Source organism: Schistocerca gregaria, chromosome 11 (genome assembly GCF_023897955.1).
Source record: "Schistocerca gregaria isolate iqSchGreg1 chromosome 11, iqSchGreg1.2, whole genome shotgun sequence".
Lineage (NCBI taxonomy): Eukaryota > Metazoa > Arthropoda > Insecta > Orthoptera > Acrididae > Schistocerca > Schistocerca gregaria.
Genome location: NC_064930.1, coordinates 5,472,435 through 5,497,159, shown reverse-complemented (window position 1 = coordinate 5,497,159; position 24,725 = coordinate 5,472,435). Strand labels below are relative to the sequence as shown.

The 24,725-nt window shown below is 49.4% G+C and overlaps 6 non-coding genes across 6 annotated transcripts; all 6 read left to right on the top strand.

The window, feature by feature from the left end:
• Nucleotides 1-38: 38 nt before the first annotated feature.
• Nucleotides 39-112, top strand: Trnaa-agc (transfer RNA alanine (anticodon AGC)). Its single transcript has one exon. It is a non-coding gene; the product is annotated as a tRNA-Ala (tRNA).
• Nucleotides 113-1,638: 1,526 nt separating this feature from the next.
• On the top strand, nucleotides 1,639-1,712 carry Trnaa-agc (transfer RNA alanine (anticodon AGC)). The gene has a single exon. It is a non-coding gene; the product is annotated as a tRNA-Ala (tRNA).
• A 1,515-nt stretch (nucleotides 1,713-3,227) lies between these two features.
• Trnaa-agc (transfer RNA alanine (anticodon AGC)) lies at nucleotides 3,228-3,301 on the top strand. The gene has a single exon. It is a non-coding gene; the product is annotated as a tRNA-Ala (tRNA).
• Nucleotides 3,302-4,828: 1,527 nt separating this feature from the next.
• Nucleotides 4,829-4,902, top strand: Trnaa-agc (transfer RNA alanine (anticodon AGC)). Its single transcript has one exon. It is a non-coding gene; the product is annotated as a tRNA-Ala (tRNA).
• Nucleotides 4,903-8,005: 3,103 nt separating this feature from the next.
• Nucleotides 8,006-8,079, top strand: Trnaa-agc (transfer RNA alanine (anticodon AGC)). The gene has a single exon. It is a non-coding gene; the product is annotated as a tRNA-Ala (tRNA).
• A 3,081-nt stretch (nucleotides 8,080-11,160) lies between these two features.
• Trnaa-agc (transfer RNA alanine (anticodon AGC)) lies at nucleotides 11,161-11,234 on the top strand. Its single transcript has one exon. It is a non-coding gene; the product is annotated as a tRNA-Ala (tRNA).
• The last annotated feature ends 13,491 nt before the right edge of the window (nucleotides 11,235-24,725 follow it).

Genomic DNA, 24,725 nt, shown 5'->3' with positions numbered 1-24,725 from the left:
TTGATATGACTGTATGTAGCACTACAAGTTATCGGGGGGGTGGGCGTAGCTCAGATGGTAGAGCGCTCGCTTAGCGTGCGAGAGGTACTGGGATCGATACCCAGCGCCTCCAGAATTATTAACACACCTACACGCGCACCTTGCCATGCAAGTGGAATAATTCCCAACCGGCAGAGGTGTGTAGGCAGATACAAGCGAACGATTAGCATCCACAATTGGCGAGCGTGCTTTTATTCGTGCGCAGGAAGCACCCTCCTCCCACACCTACACTTAATTTAGAAACAGTACAAATGTTCCCATAAGATTCTCAAGCCTACGTCGGAAAGATCTGCCTTGCGCCGATTTCACGTAAATCCCACTGCACGTTCCCATTCTTTGCGTGCAGTCGGCTGCTACTGGTGTTGCTGGTTGTGACTGCTGATAACAGATGCCGTAGCAATCAATTCATGGAGTGAGTTGTATGTTTTGCGATAGTCTGTCTCTGACAAGGAAGCACAGGTGATATAGGTGCGAACACAGGAAGCTTGCAGCCCCTCGCTGCCTGCAGACACAGAGCAGCCACACTAGAAGAGCGGCCTAAGCCGTAGGCGAAATGTGCTCATTCGATTTGGCGCGACGTCGAACTATAAATAAGGCTGTCACTAGCGTGAGCGTTGCGTGAGCGTCGTGTAAAGTCGGAAAAGTCATCTGCATGGGTGATTGCCAAGTTTGGGGAGCGTTTCGTAGTACGATCAGTGCAATGGAGACGCGGAAACTTGTTGTGTCCCAGTGTTTTTCAGTTGGACGACAAGAGTTTTACACAGTAGCAAAGAGCGAGGCACTGAGTTGGCATGAACAATGGAGAGCACAATGGGGCTCGAGATGTGCTTGTTACCTCAGGTGCTGTGTGATTGTCGACAAGGAGTGAAATGGACCAATTTGTGACCGCCCTTTCAATTTAAGACGTTCAAAACAGACGGAATTTGCATTCGTAATACCAGAGCATCGAAACTACTAGGAACTCTTGTGTATATGAACGTGTCCGCGCCTTTGTATTCTGGTACCTTCGCCGCTACAAACCAACCAACCATCGTGTCCGTGCACATCAGAGTCGCAAAGAATGGAGAATAGCCAGGCTTGGTCGTGTGTGTAGCTGTAGCTCAGTTGGCAGATCGTTCGCTTAGCGTGTGAACGGTCTCGGGTTCAAGCCCCGGCTCCTCCATGTTTTGTGGTCAGTGCATGGTAAGTGTTGGTCGCGGCGAACATAAACGCACGCAAGAAGTTGCAAAACCAGCGTCACAGACTGATATGATGTATACTGTCATAAGGAGAGCAAGATGTAAGTGTGAGGACCGGCTGTTATCGTGGTGTCATCGTGTGCAGATCTGTCTTAGGTATCACGGCTTAACGTCATTGAAGTCTAGAGGTGGACAACACGTTCGTCTTACTCAGAGCGGTGTCTGAACTCTATTTTCGACGTTATGCGTGCCACTTTCATTGTGGCCAACTACGATTCGATACAGAATGCACGAAACCTGAAAGACACCTTCACTGATACATAGAGAGTAGTGTTTGTCTGCGGAATAATGGGAGTGCAAGGGTCTGTGACGTTGATATGACTGTATGTAGCACTACAAGTTATCGGGGGGGGGGGGGGGTGGTGGGCGTAGCTCAGATGGTAGAGCGCTCGCTTAGCGTGCGAGAGGTACTGGGATCGATACCCAGCGCCTCCAGAATTTTTAACACACCTACACGCGCACCTTGCCATGCAAGTGGAATAATTCCCAACCGGCAGAGGTGTGTAGGCAGATACAAGCGAACGATTAGCATCCACAATTGGCGAGCGTGCTTTTATTCGTGCGCAGGAAGCACCCTCCTCCCACATCTACACTTAATTTAGAAACAGTACAAATGTTCCCATACGATTCTCAAGCCTACGTCGGAAAGATCTGCCTTGCGCCGATTTCACGTAAATCCCACTGCACGTTCCCATTCTTTGCGTGCAGTCGGCTGCTACTGGTGTTGCTGGTTGTGACTGCTGATAACAGATGCCGTAGCAATCAATTCATGGAGTGAGTTGTATGTTTTGCGATAGTCTGTCTCTGACAAGGAAGCACAGGTGATATAGGTGCGAACACAGGAAGCTTGCAGCCCCTCGCTGCCTGCAGACACAGAGCAGCCACACTAGAAGAGCGGCCTAAGCCGTAGGCGAAATGTGCTCATTCGCTTTGGCGCGACGTCGAACTATAAATAAGGCTGTCACTAGCGTGAGCGTCGCGTGAGCGTCGTGTAAAGTCGGAAAAGTCATCTGCATGGGTGATTGCCAAGTTTGGGGAGCGTTTCGTAGTACGATCAGTGCAATGGAGACGCGGAAACTTGTTGTGTCCCAGTGTTTTTCAGTTGGACGACAAGAGTTTTACACAGTAGCAAAGAGCGAGGCACTGAGTTGGCATGAACAATGGAGAGCACAATGGGGCTCGAGATGTGCTTGTTACCTCAGGTGCTGTGTGATTGTCGACAAGGAGTGAAATGGACCAATTTGTGACCGCCCTTTCAATTTAAGACGTTCAAAACAGACGGAATTTGCATTCGTAATACCAGAGCATCGAAACTACTAGGAACTCTTGTGTATATGAACGTGTCCGCGCCTTTGTATTCTGGTACCTTCGCCGCTACAAACCAACCAACCATCGTGTCCGTGCACATCAGAGTCGCAAAGAATGGAGAATAGCCAGGCTTGGTCGTGTGTGTAGCTGTAGCTCAGTTGGCAGATCGTTCGCTTAGCGTGTGAACGGTCTCGGGTTCAAGCCCCGGCTCCTCCATGTTTTGTGGTCAGTGCATGGTAAGTGTTGGTCGCGGCGAACATAAACGCACGCAAGAAGTTGCAAAACCAGCGTCACAGACTGATATGATGTATACTGTCATAAGGAGAGCAAGATGTAAGTGTGAGGACCGGCTGTTATCGTGGTGTCATCGTGTGCAGATCTGTCTTAGGTATCACGGCTTAACGTCATTGAAGTCTAGAGGTGGACAACACGTTCGTCTTACTCAGAGCGGTGTCTGAACTCTATTTTCGACGTTATGCGTGCCACTTTCATTGTGGCCAACTACGATTCGATACAGAATGCACGAAACCTGAAAGACACCCTCACTGATACATAGAGAGTAGTGTTTGTCTGCGGAATAATGGGAGTGCAAGGGTCTGTGACGTTGATATGACTGTATGTAGCACTACAAGTTATCGGGGGGGTGGGCGTAGCTCAGATGGTAGAGCGCTCGCTTAGCGTGCGAGAGGTACTGGGATCGATACCCAGCGCCTCCAGAATTATTAACACACCTACACGCGCACCTTGCCATGCAAGTGGAATAATTCCCAACCGGCAGAGGTGTGTAGGCAGATACAAGCGAACGATTAGCATCCACAATTGGCGAGCGTGCTTTTATTCGTGCGCAGGAAGCACCCTCCTCCCACACCTACACTTAATTTAGAAACAGTACAAATGTTCCCATAAGATTCTCAAGCCTACGTCGGAAAGATCTGCCTTGCGCCGATTTCACGTAAATCCCACTGCACGTTCCCATTCTTTGCGTGCAGTCGGCTGCTACTGGTGTTGCTGGTTGTGACTGCTGATAACAGATGCCGTAGCAATCAATTCATGGAGTGAGTTGTATGTTTTGCGATAGTCTGTCTCTGACAAGGAAGCACAGGTGATATAGGTGCGAACACAGGAAGCTTGCAGCCCCTCGCTGCCTGCAGACACAGAGCAGCCACACTAGAAGAGCGGCCTAAGCCGTAGGCGAAATGTGCTCATTCGATTTGGCGCGACGTCGAACTATAAATAAGGCTGTCACTAGCGTGAGCGTTGCGTGAGCGTCGTGTAAAGTCGGAAAAGTCATCTGCATGGGTGATTGCCAAGTTTGGGGAGCGTTTCGTAGTACGATCAGTGCAATGGAGACGCGGAAACTTGTTGTGTCCCAGTGTTTTTCAGTTGGACGACAAGAGTTTTACACAGTAGCAAAGAGCGAGGCACTGAGTTGGCATGAACAATGGAGAGCACAATGGGGCTCGAGATGTGCTTGTTACCTCAGGTGCTGTGTGATTGTCGACAAGGAGTGAAATGGACCAATTTGTGACCGCCCTTTCAATTTAAGACGTTCAAAACAGACGGAATTTGCATTCGTAATACCAGAGCATCGAAACTACTAGGAACTCTTGTGTATATGAACGTGTCCGCGCCTTTGTATTCTGGTACCTTCGCCGCTACAAACCAACCAACCATCGTGTCCGTGCACATCAGAGTCGCAAAGAATGGAGAATAGCCAGGCTTGGTCGTGTGTGTAGCTGTAGCTCAGTTGGCAGATCGTTCGCTTAGCGTGTGAACGGTCTCGGGTTCAAGCCCCGGCTCCTCCATGTTTTGTGGTCAGTGCATGGTAAGTGTTGGTCGCGGCGAACATAAACGCACGCAAGAAGTTGCAAAACCAGCGTCACAGACTGATATGATGTATACTGTCATAAGGAGAGCAAGATGTAAGTGTGAGGACCGGCTGTTATCGTGGTGTCATCGTGTGCAGATCTGTCTTAGGTATCACGGCTTAACGTCATTGAAGTCTAGAGGTGGACAACACGTTCGTCTTACTCAGAGCGGTGTCTGAACTCTATTTTCGACGTTATGCGTGCCACTTTCATTGTGGCCAACTACGATTCGATACAGAATGCACGAAACCTGAAAGACACCTTCACTGATACATAGAGAGTAGTGTTTGTCTGCGGAATAATGGGAGTGCAAGGGTCTGTGACGTTGATATGACTGTATGTAGCACTACAAGTTATCGGGGGGGGGGGGGGGGTGGTGGGCGTAGCTCAGATGGTAGAGCGCTCGCTTAGCGTGCGAGAGGTACTGGGATCGATACCCAGCGCCTCCAGAATTTTTAACACACCTACACGCGCACCTTGCCATGCAAGTGGAATAATTCCCAACCGGCAGAGGTGTGTAGGCAGATACAAGCGAACGATTAGCATCCACAATTGGCGAGCGTGCTTTTATTCGTGCGCAGGAAGCACCCTCCTCCCACATCTACACTTAATTTAGAAACAGTACAAATGTTCCCATACGATTCTCAAGCCTACGTCGGAAAGATCTGCCTTGCGCCGATTTCACGTAAATCCCACTGCACGTTCCCATTCTTTGCGTCAGTCGGCTGCTACTGGTGTTGCTGGTTGTGACTGCTGATAACAGATGCCGTAGCAATCAATTCATGGAGTGAGTTGTATGTTTTGCGATAGTCTGTCTCTGACAAGGAAGCACAGGTGATATAGGTGTGAACACAGGAAGCTTGCAGCCCCTCGCTGCCTGCAGACACAGAGCAGCCACACTAGAAGAGCGGCCTAAGCCGTAGGCGAAATGTGCTCATTCGCTTTGGCGCGACGTCGAACTGTAAATAAGGCTGTCACTAGCGTGAGCGTTGCGTGAGCGTCGTGTAAAGTCGGAAAAGTCATCTGCATGGGTGATTGCCAAGTTTGGGGAGCGTTTCGTAGTACGATCAGTGCAATGGAGACGCGGAAACTTGTTGTGTCCCAGTGTTTTTCAGTTGGACGACAAGAGTTTTACACAGTAGCAAAGAGCGAGGCACTGAGTTGGCATGAACAATGGAGAGCACAATGGGGCTCGAGATGTGCTTGTTACCTCAGGTGCTGTGTGATTGTCGACAAGGAGTGAAATGGACCAATTTGTGACCGCCCTTTCAATTTAAGACGTTCAAAACAGACGGAATTTGCATTCGTAATACCAGAGCATCGAAACTACTAGGAACTCTTGTGTATATGAACGTGTCCGCGCCTTTGTATTCTGGTACCTTCGCCGCTACAAACCAACCAACCATCGTGTCCGTGCACATCAGAGTCGCAAAGAATGGAGAATAGCCAGGCTTGGTCGTGTGTGTAGCTGTAGCTCAGTTGGCAGATCGTTCGCTTAGCGTGTGAACGGTCTCGGGTTCAAGCCCCGGCTCCTCCATGTTTTGTGGTCAGTGCATGGTAAGTGTTGGTCGCGGCGAACATAAACGCACGCAAGAAGTTGCAAAACCAGCGTCACAGACTGATATGATGTATACTGTCATAAGGAGAGCAAGATGTAAGTGTGAGGACCGGCTGTTATCGTGGTGTCATCGTGTGCAGATCTGTCTTAGGTATCACGGCTTAACGTCATTGAAGTCTAGAGGTGGACAACACGTTCGTCTTACTCAGAGCGGTGTCTGAACTCTATTTTCGACGTTATGCGTGCCACTTTCATTGTGGCCAACTACGATTCGATACAGAATGCACGAAACCTGAAAGACACCCTCACTGATACATAGAGAGTAGTGTTTGTCTGCGGAATAATGGGAGTGCAAGGGTCTGTGACGTTGATATGACTGTGTGTAGCACCACAAGTTATCGGGGGGGTGGGCGTAGCTCAGATGGTAGAGCGCTCGCTTAGCTTGCGAGAGGTACTGGGATCGATACCCAGCGCCTCCAGAATTTTTAACACACCTACACGCCCACCTTGCCATGCAAGTGGAATAATTCCCAACCGGCATAGGTGAGTAGGCAGATACAAGCGAACGATTAGCATCCACAATTGGCGAGCGTGCTTTTATTCGTGCGCAGGAAGCACCCTCCTCCCACACCTACACTTAATTTAGAAACAGTACAAATGTTCCCATAAGATTCTCAAGCCTACGTCGGAAAGATCTGCCTTGCGCCGATTTCACGTAAATCCCACTGCACGTTCCCATTCTTTGCGTGCAGTCGGCTGCTACTGGTGTTGCTGGTTGTGACTGCTGATAACAGATGCCGTAGCAATCAATTCATGGAGTGAGTTGTATGTTTTGCGATAGTCTGTCTCTGACAAGGAAGCACAGGTGATATAGGTGCGAACACAGGAAGCTTGCAGCCCCTCGCTGCCTGCAGACACAGAGCAGCCACACTAGAAGAGCGGCCTAAGCCGTAGGCGAAATGTGCTCATTCGCTTTGGCGCGACGTCGAACTATAAATAAGGCTGTCACTAGCGTGAGCGTCGCGTGAGCGTCGTGTAAAGTCGGAAAAGTCATCTGCATGGGTGATTGCCAAGTTTGGGGAGCGTTTCGTAGTACGATCAGTGCAATGGAGACGCGGAAACTTGTTGTGTCCCAGTGTTTTTCAGTTGGACGACAAGAGTTTTACACAGTAGCAAAGAGCGAGGCACTGAGTTGGCATGAACAATGGAGAGCACAATGGGGCTCGAGATGTGCTTGTTACCTCAGGTGCTGTGTGATTGTCGACAAGGAGTGAAATGGACCAATTTGTGACCGCCCTTTCAATTTAAGACGTTCAAAACAGACGGAATTTGCATTCGTAATACCAGAGCATCGAAACTACTAGGAACTCTTGTGTATATGAACGTGTCCGCGCCTTTGTATTCTGGTACCTTCGCCGCTACAAACCAACCAACCATCGTGTCCGTGCACATCAGAGTCGCAAAGAATGGAGAATAGCCAGGCTTGGTCGTGTGTGTAGCTGTAGCTCAGTTGGCAGATCGTTCGCTTAGCGTGTGAACGGTCTCGGGTTCAAGCCCCGGCTCCTCCATGTTTTGTGGTCAGTGCATGGTAAGTGTTGGTCGCGGCGAACATAAACGCACGCAAGAAGTTGCAAAACCAGCGTCACAGACTGATATGATGTATACTGTCATAAGGAGAGCAAGATGTAAGTGTGAGGACCGGCTGTTATCGTGGTGTCATCGTGTGCAGATCTGTCTTAGGTATCACGGCTTAACGTCATTGAAGTCTAGAGGTGGACAACACGTTCGTCTTACTCAGAGCGGTGTCTGAACTCTATTTTCGACGTTATGCGTGCCACTTTCATTGTGGCCAACTACGATTCGATACAGAATGCACGAAACCTGAAAGACACCCTCACTGATACATAGAGAGTAGTGTTTGTCTGCGGAATAATGGGAGTGCAAGGGTCTGTGACGTTGATATGACTGTATGTAGCACTACAAGTTACCGGGGGGGTGGGCGTAGCTCAGATGGTAGAGCGCTCGCTTAGCGTGCGAGAGGTACTGGGATCGATACCCAGCGCCTCCAGAATTTTTAACACACCTACACGCGCACCTTGCCATGCAAGTGGAATAATTCCCAACCGGCAGAGGTGTGTAGGCAGATACAAGCGAACGATTAGCATCCACAATTGGCGAGCGTGCTTTTATTCGTGGGCAGGAAGCACCCTCCTCCCACACCTACACTTAATTTAGAAACAGTACAAATGTTCCCATAAGATTCTCAAGCCTACGTCGGAAAGATCTGCCTTGCGCCGATTTCACGTAAATCCCACTGCACGTTCCCATTCTTTGCGTCAGTCGGCTGCTACTGGTGTTGCTGGTTGTGACTGCTGATAACAGATGCCGTAGCAATCAATTCATGGAGTGAGTTGTATGTTTTGCGATAGTCTGTCTCTGACAAGGAAGCACAGGTGATATAGGTGCGAACACAGGAAGCTTGCAGCCCCTCGCTGCCTGCAGACACAGAGCAGCCACACTAGAAGAGCGGCCTAAGCCGTAGGCGAAATGTGCTCATTCGCTTTGGCGCGACGTCGAACTGTAAATAAGGCTGTCACTAGCGTGAGCGTCGTGTAAAGTCGGAAAAGTCATCTGCATGGGTGATTGCCAAGATTGGGGAGCGTTTCGTAGTACGATCAGTGCAATGGAGACGCGGAAACTTGTTGTGTCCCAGTGTTTTGCAGTTGGACGACAAGAGTTTTACACAGTAGCAAAGAGCGAGGCACTGAGTTGGCATGAACAATGGAGAGCACAATGGGGCTCGAGATGTGCTTGTTACCTCAGGTGCTGTGTGATTGTCGACAAGGAGTGAAATGGACCAATTTGTGACCGCCCTTTCAATTTAAGACGTTCAAAACAGACGGAATTTGCATTCGTAATACCAGAGCATCGAAACTACTAGGAACTCTTGTGTATATGAACGTGTCCGCGCCTTTGTATTCTGGTACCTTCGCCGCTACAAACCAACCAACCATCGTGTCCGTGCACATCAGAGTCGCAAAGAATGGAGAATAGCCAGGCTTGGTCGTGTGTGTAGCTGTAGCTCAGTTGGCAGATCGTTCGCTTAGCGTGTGAACGGTCTCGGGTTCAAGCCCCGGCTCCTCCATGTTTTGTGGTCAGTGCATGGTAAGTGTTGGTCGCGGCGAACATAAACGCACGCAAGAAGTTGCAAAACCAGCGTCACAGACTGATATGATGTATACTGTCATAAGGAGAGCAAGATGTAAGTGTGAGGACCGGCTGTTATCGTGGTGTCATCGTGTGCAGATCTGTCTTAGGTATCACGGCTTAACGTCATTGAAGTCTAGAGGTGGACAACACGTTCGTCTTACTCAGAGCGGTGTCTGAACTCTATTTTCGACGTTATGCGTGCCACTTTCATTGTGGCCAACTACGATTCGATACAGAATGCACGAAACCTGAAAGACACCCTCACTGATACATAGAGAGTAGTGTTTGTCTGCGGAATAATGGGAGTGCAAGGGTCTGTGACGTTGATATGACTGTGTGTAGCACCACAAGTTATCGGGGGGGTGGGCGTAGCTCAGATGGTAGAGCGCTCGCTTAGCTTGCGAGAGGTACTGGGATCGATACCCAGCGCCTCCAGAATTTTTAACACACCTACACGCCCACCTTGCCATGCAAGTGGAATAATTCCCAACCGGCATAGGTGAGTAGGCAGATACAAGCGAACGATTAGCATCCACAATTGGCGAGCGTGCTTTTATTCGTGCGCAGGAAGCACCCTCCTCCCACACCTACACTTAATTTAGAAACAGTACAAATGTTCCCATAAGATTCTCAAGCCTACGTCGGAAAGATCTGCCTTGCGCCGATTTCACGTAAATCCCACTGCACGTTCCCATTCTTTGCGTGCAGTCGGCTGCTACTGGTGTTGCTGGTTGTGACTGCTGATAACAGATGCCGTAGCAATCAATTCATGGAGTGAGTTGTATGTTTTGCGATAGTCTGTCTCTGACAAGGAAGCACAGGTGATATAGGTGCGAACACAGGAAGCTTGCAGCCCCTCGCTGCCTGCAGACACAGAGCAGCCACACTAGAAGAGCGGCCTAAGCCGTAGGCGAAATGTGCTCATTCGCTTTGGCGCGACGTCGAACTATAAATAAGGCTGTCACTAGCGTGAGCGTCGTGTAAAGTCGGAAAAGTCATCTGCATGGGTGATTGCCAAGTTTGGGGAGCGTTTCGTAGTACGATCAGTGCAATGGAGACGCGGAAACTTGTTGTGTCCCAGTGTTTTTCAGTTGGACGACAAGAGTTTTACACAGTAGCAAAGAGCGAGGCACTGAGTTGGCATGAACAATGGAGAGCACAATGGGGCTCGAGATGTGCTTGTTACCTCAGGTGCTGTGTGATTGTCGACAAGGAGTGAAATGGACCAATTTGTGACCGCCCTTTCAATTTAAGACGTTCAAAACAGACGGAATTTGCATTCGTAATACCAGAGCATCGAAACTACTAGGAACTCTTGTGTATATGAACGTGTCCGCGCCTTTGTATTCTGGTACCTTCGCCGCTACAAACCAACCAACCATCGTGTCCGTGCACATCAGAGTCGCAAAGAATGGAGAATAGCCAGGCTTGGTCGTGTGTGTAGCTGTAGCTCAGTTGGCAGATCGTTCGCTTAGCGTGTGAACGGTCTCGGGTTCAAGCCCCGGCTCCTCCCTGTTTTGAGGTCAGTGCATGGTAAGTGTTGGTCGCGGCGAACATAAACGCACGCAAGAAGTTGCAAAACCAGCGTCACAGACTGATATGATGTATACTGTCATAAGGAGAGCAAGATGTAAGTGTGAGGACCGGCTGTTATCGTGGTGTCATCGTGTGCAGATCTGTCTTAGGTATCACGGCTTAACGTCATTGAAGTCTAGAGGTGGACAACACGTTCGTCTTACTCAGAGCGGTGTCTGAACTCTATTTTCGACGTTATGCGTGCCACTTTCATTGTGGCCAACTACGATTCGATACAGAATGCACGAAACCTGAAAGACACCCTCACTGATACATAGAGAGTAGTGTTTGTCTGCGGAATAATGGGAGTGCAAGGGTCTGTGACGTTGATATGACTGTATGTAGCACTACAAGTTATCGGGGGGGTGGGCGTAGCTCAGATGGTAGAGCGCTCGCTTAGCGTGCGAGAGGTACTGGGATCGATACCCAGCGCCTCCAGAATTTTTAACACACCTACACGCGCACCTTGCCATGCTAGTGGAATAATTCCCAACCGGCAGAGGTGTGTAGGCAGATACAAGCGAACGATTAGCATCCACAATTGGCGAGCGTGCTTTTATTCGTGGGCAGGAAGCACCCTCCTCCCACACCTACACTTAATTTAGAAACAGTACAAATGTTCCCATAAGATTCTCAAGCCTACGTCGGAAAGATCTGCCTTGCGCCGATTTCACGTAAATCCCACTGCACGTTCCCATTCTTTGCGTCAGTCGGCTGCTACTGGTGTTGCTGGTTGTGACTGCTGATAACAGATGCCGTAGCAATCAATTCATGGAGTGAGTTGTATGTTTTGCGATAGTCTGTCTCTGACAAGGAAGCACAGGTGATATAGGTGCGAACACAGGAAGCTTGCAGCCCCTCGCTGCCTGCAGACACAGAGCAGCCACACTAGAAGAGCGGCCTAAGCCGTAGGCGAAATGTGCTCATTCGCTTTGGCGCGACGTCGAACTGTAAATAAGGCTGTCACTAGCGTGAGCGTCGTGTAAAGTCGGAAAAGTCATCTGCATGGGTGATTGCCAAGTTTGGGGAGCGTTTCGTAGTACGATCAGTGCAATGGAGACGCGGAAACTTGTTGTGTCCCAGTGTTTTTCAGTTGGACGACAAGAGTTTTACACAGTAGCAAAGAGCGAGGCACTGAGTTGGCATGAACAATGGAGAGCACAATGGGGCTCGAGATGTGCTTGTTACCTCAGGTGCTGTGTGATTGTCGACAAGGAGTGAAATGGACCAATTTGTGACCGCCCTTTCAATTTAAGACGTTCAAAACAGACGGAATTTGCATTCGTAATACCAGAGCATCGAAACTACTAGGAACTCTTGTGTATATGAACGTGTCCGCGCCTTTGTATTCTGGTACCTTCGCCGCTACAAACCAACCAACCATCGTGTCCGTGCACATCAGAGTCGCAAAGAATGGAGAATAGCCAGGCTTGGTCGTGTGTGTAGCTGTAGCTCAGTTGGCAGATCGTTCGCTTAGCGTGTGAACGGTCTCGGGTTCAAGCCCCGGCTCCTCCATGTTTTGTGGTCAGTGCATGGTAAGTGTTGGTCGCGGCGAACATAAACGCACGCAAGAAGTTGCAAAACCAGCGTCACAGACTGATATGATGTATACTGTCATAAGGAGAGCAAGATGTAAGTGTGAGGACCGGCTGTTATCGTGGTGTCATCGTGTGCAGATCTGTCTTAGGTATCACGGCTTAACGTCATTGAAGTCTAGAGGTGGACAACACGTTCGTCTTACTCAGAGCGGTGTCTGAACTCTATTTTCGACGTTATGCGTGCCACTTTCATTGTGGCCAACTACGATTCGATACAGAATGCACGAAACCTGAAAGACACCCTCACTGATACATAGAGAGTAGTGTTTGTCTGCGGAATAATGGGAGTGCAAGGGTCTGTGACGTTGATATGACTGTATGTAGCACTACAAGTTATCGGGGGGGTGGGCGTAACTCAGATGGTAGAGCGCTCGCTTAGCGTGCGAGAGGTACTGGGATCGATACCCAGCGCCTCCAGAATTTTTAACACACCTACACGCGCACCTTGCCATGCAAGTGGAATAATTCCCAACCGGCAGAGGTGTGTAGGCAGATACAAGCGAACGATTAGCATCCACAATTGGCGAGCGTGCTTTTATTCGTGCGCAGGAAGCACCCTCCTCCCACACCTACACTTAATTTAGAAACAGTACAAATGTTCCCATAAGATTCTCAAGCCTACGTCGGAAAGATCTGCCTTGCGCCGATTTCACGTAAATCCCACTGCACGTTCCCATTCTTTGCGTCAGTCGGCTGCTACTGGTGTTGCTGGTTGTGACTGCTGATAACAGATGCCGTAGCAATCAATTCATGGAGTGAGTTGTATGTTTTGCGATAGTCTGTCTCTGACAAGGAAGCACAGGTGATATAGGTGCGAACACAGGAAGCTTGCAGCCCCTCGCTGCCTGCAGACACAGAGCAGCCACACTAGAAGAGCGGCCTAAGCCGTAGGCGAAATGTGCTCATTCGCTTTGGCGCGACGTCGAACTGTAAATAAGGCTGTCACTAGCGTGAGCGTCGTGTAAAGTCGGAAAAGTCATCTGCATGGGTGATTGCCAAGTTTGGGGAGCGTTTCGTAGTACGATCAGTGCAATGGAGACGCGGAAACTTGTTGTGTCCCAGTGTTTTTCAGTTGGACGACAAGAGTTTTACACAGTAGCAAAGAGCGAGGCACTGAGTTGGCATGAACAATGGAGAGCACAATGGGGCTCGAGATGTGCTTGTTACCTCAGGTGCTGTGTGATTGTCGACAAGGAGTGAAATGGACCAATTTGTGACCGCCCTTTCAATTTAAGACGTTCAAAACAGACGGAATTTGCATTCGTAATACCAGAGCATCGAAACTACTAGGAACTCTTGTGTATATGAACGTGTCCGCGCCTTTGTATTCTGGTACCTTCGCCGCTACAAACCAACCAACCATCGTGTCCGTGCACATCAGAGTCGCAAAGAATGGAGAATAGCCAGGCTTGGTCGTGTGTGTAGCTGTAGCTCAGTTGGCAGATCGTTCGCTTAGCGTGTGAACGGTCTCGGGTTCAAGCCCCGGCTCCTCCATGTTTTGTGGTCAGTGCATGGTAAGTGTTGGTCGCGGCGAACATAAACGCACGCAAGAAGTTGCAAAACCAGCGTCACAGACTGATATGATGTATACTGTCATAAGGAGAGCAAGATGTAAGTGTGAGGACCGGCTGTTATCGTGGTGTCATCGTGTGCAGATCTGTCTTAGGTATCACGGCTTAACGTCATTGAAGTCTAGAGGTGGACAACACGTTCGTCTTACTCAGAGCGGTGTCTGAACTCTATTTTCGACGTTATGCGTGCCACTTTCATTGTGGCCAACTACGATTCGATACAGAATGCACGAAACCTGAAAGACACCCTCACTGATACATAGAGAGTAGTGTTTGTCTGCGGAATAATGGGAGTGCAAGGGTCTGTGACGTTGATATGACTGTATGTAGCACTACAAGTTATCGGGGGGGTGGGCGTAACTCAGATGGTAGAGCGCTCGCTTAGCGTGCGAGAGGTACTGGGATCGATACCCAGCGCCTCTAGAATTTTTAACACACCTACACGCGCACCTTGCCATGCAAGTGGAATAATTCCCAACCGGCAGAGGTGTGTAGGCAGATACAAGCGAACGATTAGCATCCACAATTGGCGAGCGTGCTTTTATTCGTGCGCAGGAAGCACCCTCCTCCCACACCTACACTTAATTTAGAAACAGTACAAATGTTCCCATAAGATTCTCAAGCCTACGTCGGAAAGATCTGCCTTGCGCCGATTTCACGTAAATCCCACTGCACGTTCCCATTCTTTGCGTCAGTCGGCTGCTACTGGTGTTGCTGGTTGTGACTGCTGATAACAGATGCCGTAGCAATCAATTCATGGAGTGAGTTGTATGTTTTGCGATAGTCTGTCTCTGACAAGGAAGCACAGGTGATATAGGTGCGAACACAGGAAGCTTGCAGCCCCTCGCTGCCTGCAGACACAGAGCAGCCACACTAGAAGAGCGGCCTAAGCCGTAGGCGAAATGTGCTCATTCGCTTTGGCGCGACGTCGAACTGTAAATAAGGCTGTCACTAGCGTGAGCGTTGCGTGAGCGTCGTGTAAAGTCGGAAAAGTCATCTGCATGGGTGATTGCCAAGTTTGGGGAGCGTTTCGTAGTACGATCAGTGCAATGGAGACGCGGAAACTTGTTGTGTCCCAGTGTTTTTCAGTTGGACGACAAGAGTTTTACACAGTAGCAAAGAGCGAGGCACTGAGTTGGCATGAACAATGGAGAGCACAATGGGGCTCGAGATGTGCTTGTTACCTCAGGTGCTGTGTGATTGTCGACAAGGAGTGAAATGGACCAATTTGTGACCGCCCTTTCAATTTAAGACGTTCAAAACAGACGGAATTTGCATTCGTAATACCAGAGCATCGAAACTACTAGGAACTCTTGTGTATATGAACGTGTCCGCGCCTTTGTATTCTGGTACCTTCGCCGCTACAAACCAACCAACCATCGTGTCCGTGCACATCAGAGTCGCAAAGAATGGAGAATAGCCAGGCTTGGTCGTGTGTGTAGCTGTAGCTCAGTTGGCAGATCGTTCGCTTAGCGTGTGAACGGTCTCGGGTTCAAGCCCCGGCTCCTCCATGTTTTGTGGTCAGTGCATGGTAAGTGTTGGTCGCGGCGAACATAAACGCACGCAAGAAGTTGCAAAACCAGCGTCACAGACTGATATGATGTATACTGTCATAAGGAGAGCAAGATGTAAGTGTGAGGACCGGCTGTTATCGTGGTGTCATCGTGTGCAGATCTGTCTTAGGTATCACGGCTTAACGTCATTGAAGTCTAGAGGTGGACAACACGTTCGTCTTACTCAGAGCGGTGTCTGAACTCTATTTTCGACGTTATGCGTGCCACTTTCATTGTGGCCAACTACGATTCGATACAGAATGCACGAAACCTGAAAGACACCCTCACTGATACATAGAGAGTAGTGTTTGTCTGCGGAATAATGGGAGTGCAAGGGTCTGTGACGTTGATATGACTGTATGTAGCACCACAAGTTATCGGGGGGGTGGGCGTAGCTCAGATGGTAGAGCGCTCGCTTAGCTTGCGAGAGGTACTGGGATCGATACCCAGCGCCTCCAGAATTTTTAACACACCTACACGCCCACCTTGCCATGCAAGTGGAATAATTCCCAACCGGCAGAGGTGTGTAGGCAGATACAAGCGAACGATTAGCATCCACAATTGGCGAGCGTGCTTTTATTCGTGCGCAGGAAGCACCCTCCTCCCACACCTACACTTAATTTAGAAACAGTACAAATGTTCCCATAAGATTCTCAAGCCTACGTCGGAAAGATCTGCCTTGCGCCGATTTCACGTAAATCCCACTGCACGTTCCCATTCTTTGCGTGCAGTCGGCTGCTACTGATGTTGCTGGTTGTGACTGCTGATAACAGATGCCGTAGCAATCAATTCATGGAGTGAGTTGTATGTTTTGCGATAGTCTGTCTCTGACAAGGAAGCACAGGTGATATAGGTGTGAACACAGGAAGCTTGCAGCCCCTCGCTGCCTGCAGACACAGAGCAGCCACACTAGAAGAGCGGCCTAAGCCGTAGGCGAAATGTGCTCATTCGCTTTGGCGCGACGTCGAACTATAAATAAGGCTGTCACTAGCGTGAGCGTTGCGTGAGCGTCGTGTAAAGTCGGAAAAGTCATCTGCATGGGTGATTGCCAAGTTTGGGGAGCGTTTCGTAGTACGATCAGTGCAATGGAGACTCGGAAACTTGTTGTGTCCCAGTGTTTTTCAGTTGGACAAGAGTTTTACACAGTAGCAAAGAGCGAGGCACTGAGTTGGCATGAACAATGGAGAGCACAATGGGGCTCGAGATGTGCTTGTTACCTCAGGTGCTGTGTGATTGTCGACAAGGAGTGAAATGGACCAATTTGTGACCGCCCTTTCAATTTAAGACGTTCAAAACAGACGGAATTTGCATTCGTAATACCAGAGCATCGAAACTACTAGGAACTCTTGTGTATATGAACGTGTCCGCGCCTTTGTATTCTGGTACCTTCGCCGCTACAAACCAACCAACCATCGTGTCCGTGCACATCAGAGTCGCAAAGAATGGAGAATAGCCAGGCTTGGTCGTGTGTGTAGCTGTAGCTCAGTTGGCAGATCGTTCGCTTAGCGTGTGAACGGTCTCGGGTTCAAGCCCCGGCTCCTCCATGTTTTGTGGTCAGTGCATGGTAAGTGTTGGTCGCGGCGAACATAAACGCACGCAAGAAGTTGCAAAACCAGCGTCACAGACTGATATGATGTATACTGTCATAAGGAGAGCAAGATGTAAGTGTGAGGACCGGCTGTTATCGTGGTGTCATCGTGTGCAGATCTGTCTTAGGTATCACGGCTTAACGTCATTGAAGTCTAGAGGTGGACAACACGTTCGTCTTACTCAGAGCGGTGTCTGAACTCTATTTTCGACGTTATGCGTGCCACTTTCATTGTGGCCAACTACGATTCGATACAGAATGCACGAAACCTGAAAGACACCCTCACTGATACATAGAGAGTAGTGTTTGTCTGCGGAATAATGGGAGTGCAAGGGTCTGTGACGTTGATATGACTGTATGTAGCACTACAAGTTATCGGGGGGGTGGGCGTAACTCAGATGGTAGAGCGCTCGCTTAGCGTGCGAGAGGTACTGGGATCGATACCCAGCGCCTCCAGAATTTTTAACACACCTACACGCGCACTTTGCCATGCAAGTGGAATAATTCCCAACCGGCAGAGGTGTGTAGGCAGATACAAGCGAACGATTAGCATCCTCAATTGGCGAGCGTGCTTTTATTCGTGCGCAGGAAGCACCCTCCTCCCACACCTACACTTAATTTAGAAACAGTACAAATGTTCCCATAAGATTCTCAAGCCTACGTCGGAAAGATCTGCCTTGCGCCGATTTCACGTAAATCCCACTGCACGTTCCCATTCTTTGCGTCAGTCGGCTGCTACTGGTGTTGCTGGTTGTGACTGCTGATAACAGATGCCGTAGCAATCAATTCATGGAGTGAGTTGTATGTTTTGCGATAGTCTGTCTCTGACAAGGAAGCACAGGTGATATAGGTGCGAACACAGGAAGCTTGCAGCCCCTCGCTGCCTGCAGACACAGAGCAGCCACACTAGAAGAGCGGCCTAAGCCGTAGGCGAAATGTGCTCATTCGCTTTGGCGCGACGTCGAACTGTAAATAAGGCTGTCACTAGCGTGAGCGTTGCGTGAAGTCGGAAAAGTCATCTGCATGGGTGATTGCCAAGTTTGGGGAGCGTTTCGTAGTACGATCAGTGCAATGGAGACGCGGAAACTTGTTGTGTCCCAGTGTTTTTCAGTTGGACGACAAGAGTTTTACACAGTAGCAAAGAGCGAGGCACTGAGTTGGCATGAACAATGGAGAGCACAATGGGGCTCGAGATGTGCTTGTTACCTCAGGTGCTGTGTGATTGTCGACAAGGAGTGAAATGGACCAATTTGTGACCGCCCTTTCAATTTAAGACGTTCAAAACAGACGGAATTTGCATTCGTAATACCAGAGCATCGAAACTACTAGGAACTCTTGTGTATATGAACGTGTCCGCGCCTTTGTATTCTGGTACCTTCGCCGCTACAAACCAACCAACCATCGTGTCCGTGCACATCAGAGTCGCAAAGAATGGAGAATAGCCAGGCTTGGTCGTGTGTGTAGCTGTAGCTCAGTTGGCAGATCGTTCGCTTAGCGTGTGAACGGTCTCGGGTTCAAGCCCCGGCTCCTCCATGTTTTGTGGTCAGTGCATGGTAAGTGTTGGTCGCGGCGAACATAAACGCACGCAAGAAGTTGCAAAACCAGCGTCACAGACTGATATGATGTATACTGTCATAAGGAGAGCAAGATGTAAGTGTGAGGACCGGCTGTTATCGTGGTGTCATCGTGTGCAGATCTGTCTTAGGTATCACGGCTTAACGTCATTGAAGTCTAGAGGTGGACAACACGTTCGTCTTACTCAGAGCGGTGTCTGAACTCTATTTTCGACGTTATGCGTGCCACTTTCATTGTGGCCAACTACGATTCGATACAGAATGCACGAAACCTGAAAGACACCCTCACTGATACATAGAGAGTAGTGTTTGTCTGCGGAATAATGGGAGTGCAAGGGTCTGTGACGTTGATATGACTGTATGTAGCACCACAAGTTATCGGGGGGGTGGGCGTAGCTCAGATGGTAGAGCGCTCGCTTAGCTTGCGAGAGGTACTGGGATCGATAGCCAGCGCCTCCAGAATTTTTAACACACCTACACGCGCACCTTGCCATGCAAGTGGAATAATTCCCAACCGGCAGAGGTGTGTAGGCAGATACAAGCGAACGATTAGCATCCACAATTGGCGAGCGTGCTTTTATTCGTGCGCAGGAAGCACCCTCCTCCCACACCTACACTTAATTTAGAAACAGTACAAATGTTCCCATAAGATTCTCAAGCCTACGTCGGAAAGATCTGCCTTGCGCCGATTTCACGTAAATCCCACTGCACGTTCCCATTCTTTGCGTGCAGTCGGCTGCTACTGATGTTGCTGGTTGTGACTGCTGATAACAGATGCCGTAGCAATCAATTCATGGAGTGAGTTGTATGTTTTGCGATAGTCTGTCTCTGACAAGGAAGCACAGGTGATATAGGTGCGAACACAGGAAGCTTGCAGCCCCTCGCTGCCTGCAGACACAGAGCAGCCACACTAGAAGAGCGGCCTAAGCCGTAGGCGAAATGTGCTCATTCGCTTTGGCGCGACGTCGAACTATAAATAAGGCTGTCACTAGCGTGAGCGTTGCGTGAGCGTCGTGTAAAGTCGGAAAAGTCATCTGCATGGGTGATTGCCAAGTTTGGGGAGCGTTTCGTAGTACGATCAGTGCAATGGAGACGCGGAAACTTGTTGTGTCCCAGTGTTTTTCAGTTGGACAAGAGTTTTACACAGTAGCAAAGAGCGAGGCACTGAGTTGGCATGAACAATGGAGAGCACAATGGGGCTCGAGATGTGCTTGTTACCTCAGGTGCTGTGTGATTGTCGACAAGGAGTGAAATGGACCAATTTGTGACCGCCCTTTCAATTTAAGACGTTCAAAACAGACGGAATTTGCATTCGTAATACCAGAGCATCGAAACTACTAGGAACTCTTGTGTATATGAACGTGTCCGCGCCTTTGTATTCTGGTACCTTCGCCGCTACAAACCAACCAATCATCGTGTCCGTGCACATCAGAGTCGCAAAGAATGGAGAATAGCCAGGCTTGGTCGTGTGTGTAGCTGTAGCTCAGTTGGCAGATCGTTCGCTTAGCGTGTGAACGGTCTCGGGTTCAAGCCCCGGCTCCTCCATGTTTTGTGGTCAGTGCATGGTAAGTGTTGGTCGCGGCGAACATAAACGCACGCAAGAAGTTGCAAAACCAGCGTCACAGACTGATATGATGTATACTGTCATAAGGAGAGCAAGATGTAAGTGTGAGGACCGGCTGTTATCGTGGTGTCATCGTGTGCAGATCTGTCTTAGGTATCACGGCTTAACGTCATTGAAGTCTAGAGGTGGACAACACGTTCGTCTTACTCAGAGCGGTGTCTGAACTCTATTTTCGACGTTATGCGTGCCACTTTCATTGTGGCCAACTACGATTCGATACAGAATGCACGAAACCTGAAAGACACCCTCACTGATACATAGAGAGTAGTGTTTGTCTGCGGAATAATGGGAGTGCAAGGGTCTGTGACGTTGATATGACTGTATGTAGCACCACAAGTTATCGGGGGGGTGGGCGTAGCTCAGATGGTAGAGCGCTCGCTTAGCTTGCGAGAGGTACTGGGATCGATACCCAGCGCCTCCAGAATTTTTAACACACCTACACGCGCACCTTGCCATGCAAGTGGAATAATTCCCAACCGGCAGAGGTGTGTAGGCAGATACAAGCGAACGATTAGCATCCACAATTGGCGAGCGTGCTTTTATTCGTGCGCAGGAAGCACCCTCCTCCCACACCTACACTTAATTTAGAAACAGTACAAATGTTCCCATAAGATTCTCAAGCCTACGTCGGAAAGATCTGCCTTGCGCCGATTTCACGTAAATCCCACTGCACGTTCCCATTCTTTGCGTGCAGTCGGCTGCTACTGATGTTGCTGGTTGTGACTGCTGATAACAGATGCCGTAGCAATCAATTCATGGAGTGAGTTGTATGTTTTGCGATAGTCTGTCTCTGACAAGGAAGCACAGGTGATATAGGTGCGAACACAGGAAGCTTGCAGCCCCTCGCTGCCTGCAGACACAGAGCAGCCACACTAGAAGAGCGGCCTAAGCCGTAGGCGAAATGTGCTCATTCGCTTTGGCGCGACGTCGAACTATAAATAAGGCTGTCACTAGCGTGAGCGTTGCGTGAGCGTCGTGTAAAGTCGGAAAAGTCATCTGCATGGGTGATTGCCAAGTTTGGGGAGCGTTTCGTAGTACGATCAGTGCAATGGAGACGCGGAAACTTGTTGTGTCCCAGTGTTTTTCAGTTGGACAAGAGTTTTACACAGTAGCAAAGAGCGAGGCACTGAGTTGGCATGAACAATGGAGAGCACAATGGGGCTCGAGATGTGCTTGTTACCTCAGGTGCTGTGTGATTGTCGACAAGGAGTGAAATGGACCAATTTGTGACCGCCCTTTCAATTTAAGACGTTCAAAACAGACGGAATTTGCATTCGTAATACCAGAGCATCGAAACTACTAGGAACTCTTGTGTATATGAACGTGTCCGCGCCTTTGTATTCTGGTACCTTCGCCGCTACAAACCAACCAATCATCGTGTCCGTGCACATCAGAGTCGCAAAGAATGGAGAATAGCCAGGCTTGGTCGTGTGTGTAGCTGTAGCTCAGTTGGCAGATCGTTCGCTTAGCGTGTGAACGGTCTCGGGTTCAAGCCCCGGCTCCTCCATGTTTTGTGGTCAGTGCATGGTAAGTGTTGGTCGCGGCGAACATAAACGCACGCAAGAAGTTGCAAAACCAGCGTCACAGACTGATATGATGTATACTGTCATAAGGAGAGCAAGATGTAAGTGTGAGGACCGGCTGTTATCGTGGTGTCATCGTGTGCAGATCTGTCTTAGGTATCACGGCTTAACGTCATTGAAGTCTAGAGGTGGACAACACGTTCGTCTTACTCAGAGCGGTGTCTGAACTCTATTTTCGACGTTATGCGTGCCACTTTCATTGTGGCCAACTACGATTCGATACAGAATGCACGAAACCTGAAAGACACCCTCACTGATACATAGAGAGTAGTGTTTGTCTGCGGAATAATGGGAGTGCAAGGGTCTGTGACGTTGATATGACTGTATGTAGCACCACAAGTTATCGGGGGGGGTGGGCGTAGCTCAGATGGTAGAGCGCTCGCTTAGCTTGCGAGAGGTACTGGGATCGATACCCAGCGCCTCCAGAATTTTTAACACACCTACACGCGCACCTTGCCATGCAAGTGGAATAATTCCCAACCGGCAGAGGTGTGTAGGCAGATACAAGCGAACGATTAGCATCCACAATTGGCGAGCGTGCTTTTATTCGTGCGCAGGAAGCACCCTCCTCCCACACCTACACTTAATTTAGAAACAGTACAAATGTTCCCATAAGATTCTCAAGCCTACGTCGGAAAGATCTGCCTTGCGCCGATTTCACGTAAATCCCACTGCACGTTCCCATTCTTTGCGTGCAGTCGGCTGCTACTGGTGTTGCTGGTTGTGACTGCTGATAACAGATGCCGTAGCAAACAATTCATGGAGTGAGTTGTATGTTTTGCGATAGTCTGTCTCTGACAAGGAAGCACAGGTGATATAGGTGCGAACACAGGAAGCTTGCAGCCCCTCGCTGCCTGCAGACACAGAGCAGCCACACTAGAAGAGCGGCCTAAGCCGTAGGCGAAATGTGCTCATTCGCTTTGGCGCGACGTCGAACTGTAAATAAGGCTGTCACTAGCGTGAGCGTTGCGTGAGCGTCGTGTAAAGTCGGAAAAGTCATCTGCATGGGTGATTGCCAAGTTTGGGGAGCGTTTCGTAGTACGATCAGTGCAATGGAGACGCGGAAACTTGTTGTGTCCCAGCGTTTTTCAGTTGGACGACAAGAGTTTTACACAGTAGCAAAGAGCGAGGCACTGAGTTGGCATGAACAATGGAGAGCACAATGGGGCTCGAGATGTGCTTGTTACCTCAGGTGCTGTGTGATTGTCGACAAGGAGTGAAATGGACCAATTTGTGACCGCCCTTTCAATTTAAGACGTTCAAAACAGACGGAATTTGCATTCGTAATACCAGAGCATCGAAACTACTAGGAACTCTTGTGTATATGAACGTGTCCGCGCCTTTGTATTCTGGTACCTTCGCCGCTACAAACCAACCAACCATCGTGTCCGTGCACATCAGAGTCGCAAAGAATGGAGAATAGCCAGGCTTGGTCGTGTGTGTAGCTGTAGCTCAGTTGGCAGATCGTTCGCTTAGCGTGTGAACGGTCTCGGGTTCAAGCCCCGGCTCCTCCATGTTTTGTGGTCAGTGCATGGTAAGTGTTGGTCGCGGCGAACATAAACGCACGCAAGAAGTTGCAAAACCAGCGTCACAGACTGATATGATGTATACTGTCATAAGGAGAGCAAGATGTAAGTGTGAGAACCGGCTGTTATCGTGGTGTCATCGTGTGCAGATCTGTCTTAGGTATCACGGCTTAACGTCATTGAAGTCTAGAGGTGGACAACACGTTCGTCTTACTCAGAGCGGTGTCTGAACTCTATTTTCGACGTTATGCGTGCCACTTTCATTGTGGCCAACTACGATTCGATACAGAATGCACGAAACCTGAAAGACACCCTCACTGATACATAGAGAGTAGTGTTTGTCTGCGGAATAATGGGAGTGCAAGGGTCTGTGACGTTGATATGACTGTATGTAGCACTACAAGTTATCGGGGGGGTGGGCGTAACTCAGATGGTAGAGCGCTCGCTTAGCGTGCGAGAGGTACTGGGATCGATACCCAGCGCCTCCAGAATTTTTAACACACCTACACGCGCACCTTGCCATGCAAGTGGAATAATTCCCAACCGGCAGAGGTGTGTAGGCAGATACAAGCGAACGATTAGCATCCACAATTGGCGAGCGTGCTTTTATTCGTGCGCAGGAAGCACCCTCCTCCCACACCTACACTTAATTTAGAAACAGTACAAATGTTCCCATAAGATTCTCAAGCCTACGTCGGAAAGATCTGCCTTGCGCCGATTTCACGTAAATCCCACTGCACGTTCCCATTCTTTGCGTCAGTCGGCTGCTACTGGTGTTGCTGGTTGTGACTGCTGATAACAGATGCCGTAGCAATCAATTCATGGAGTGAGTTGTATGTTTTGCGATAGTCTGTCTCTGACAAGGAAGCACAGGTGATATAGGTGCGAACACAGGAAGCTTGCAGCCCCTCGCTGCCTGCAGACACAGAGCAGCCACACTAGAAGAGCGGCCTAAGCCGTAGGCGAAATGTGCTCATTCGCTTTGGCGCGACGTCGAACTGTAAATAAGGCTGTCACTAGCGTGAGCGTTGCGTGAGCGTCGTGTAAAGTCGGAAAAGTCATCTGCATGGGTGATTGCCAAGTTTGGGGAGCGTTTCGTAGTACGATCAGTGCAATGGAGACGCGGAAACTTGTTGTGTCCCAGTGTTTTTCAGTTGGACGACAAGAGTTTTACACAGTAGCAAAGAGCGAGGCACTGTGTTGGCATGAACAATGGAGAGCACAATGGGGCTCGAGATGTGCTTGTTACCTCAGGTGCTGTGTGATTGTCGACAAGGAGTGAAATGGACCAATTTGTGACCGCCCTTTCAAT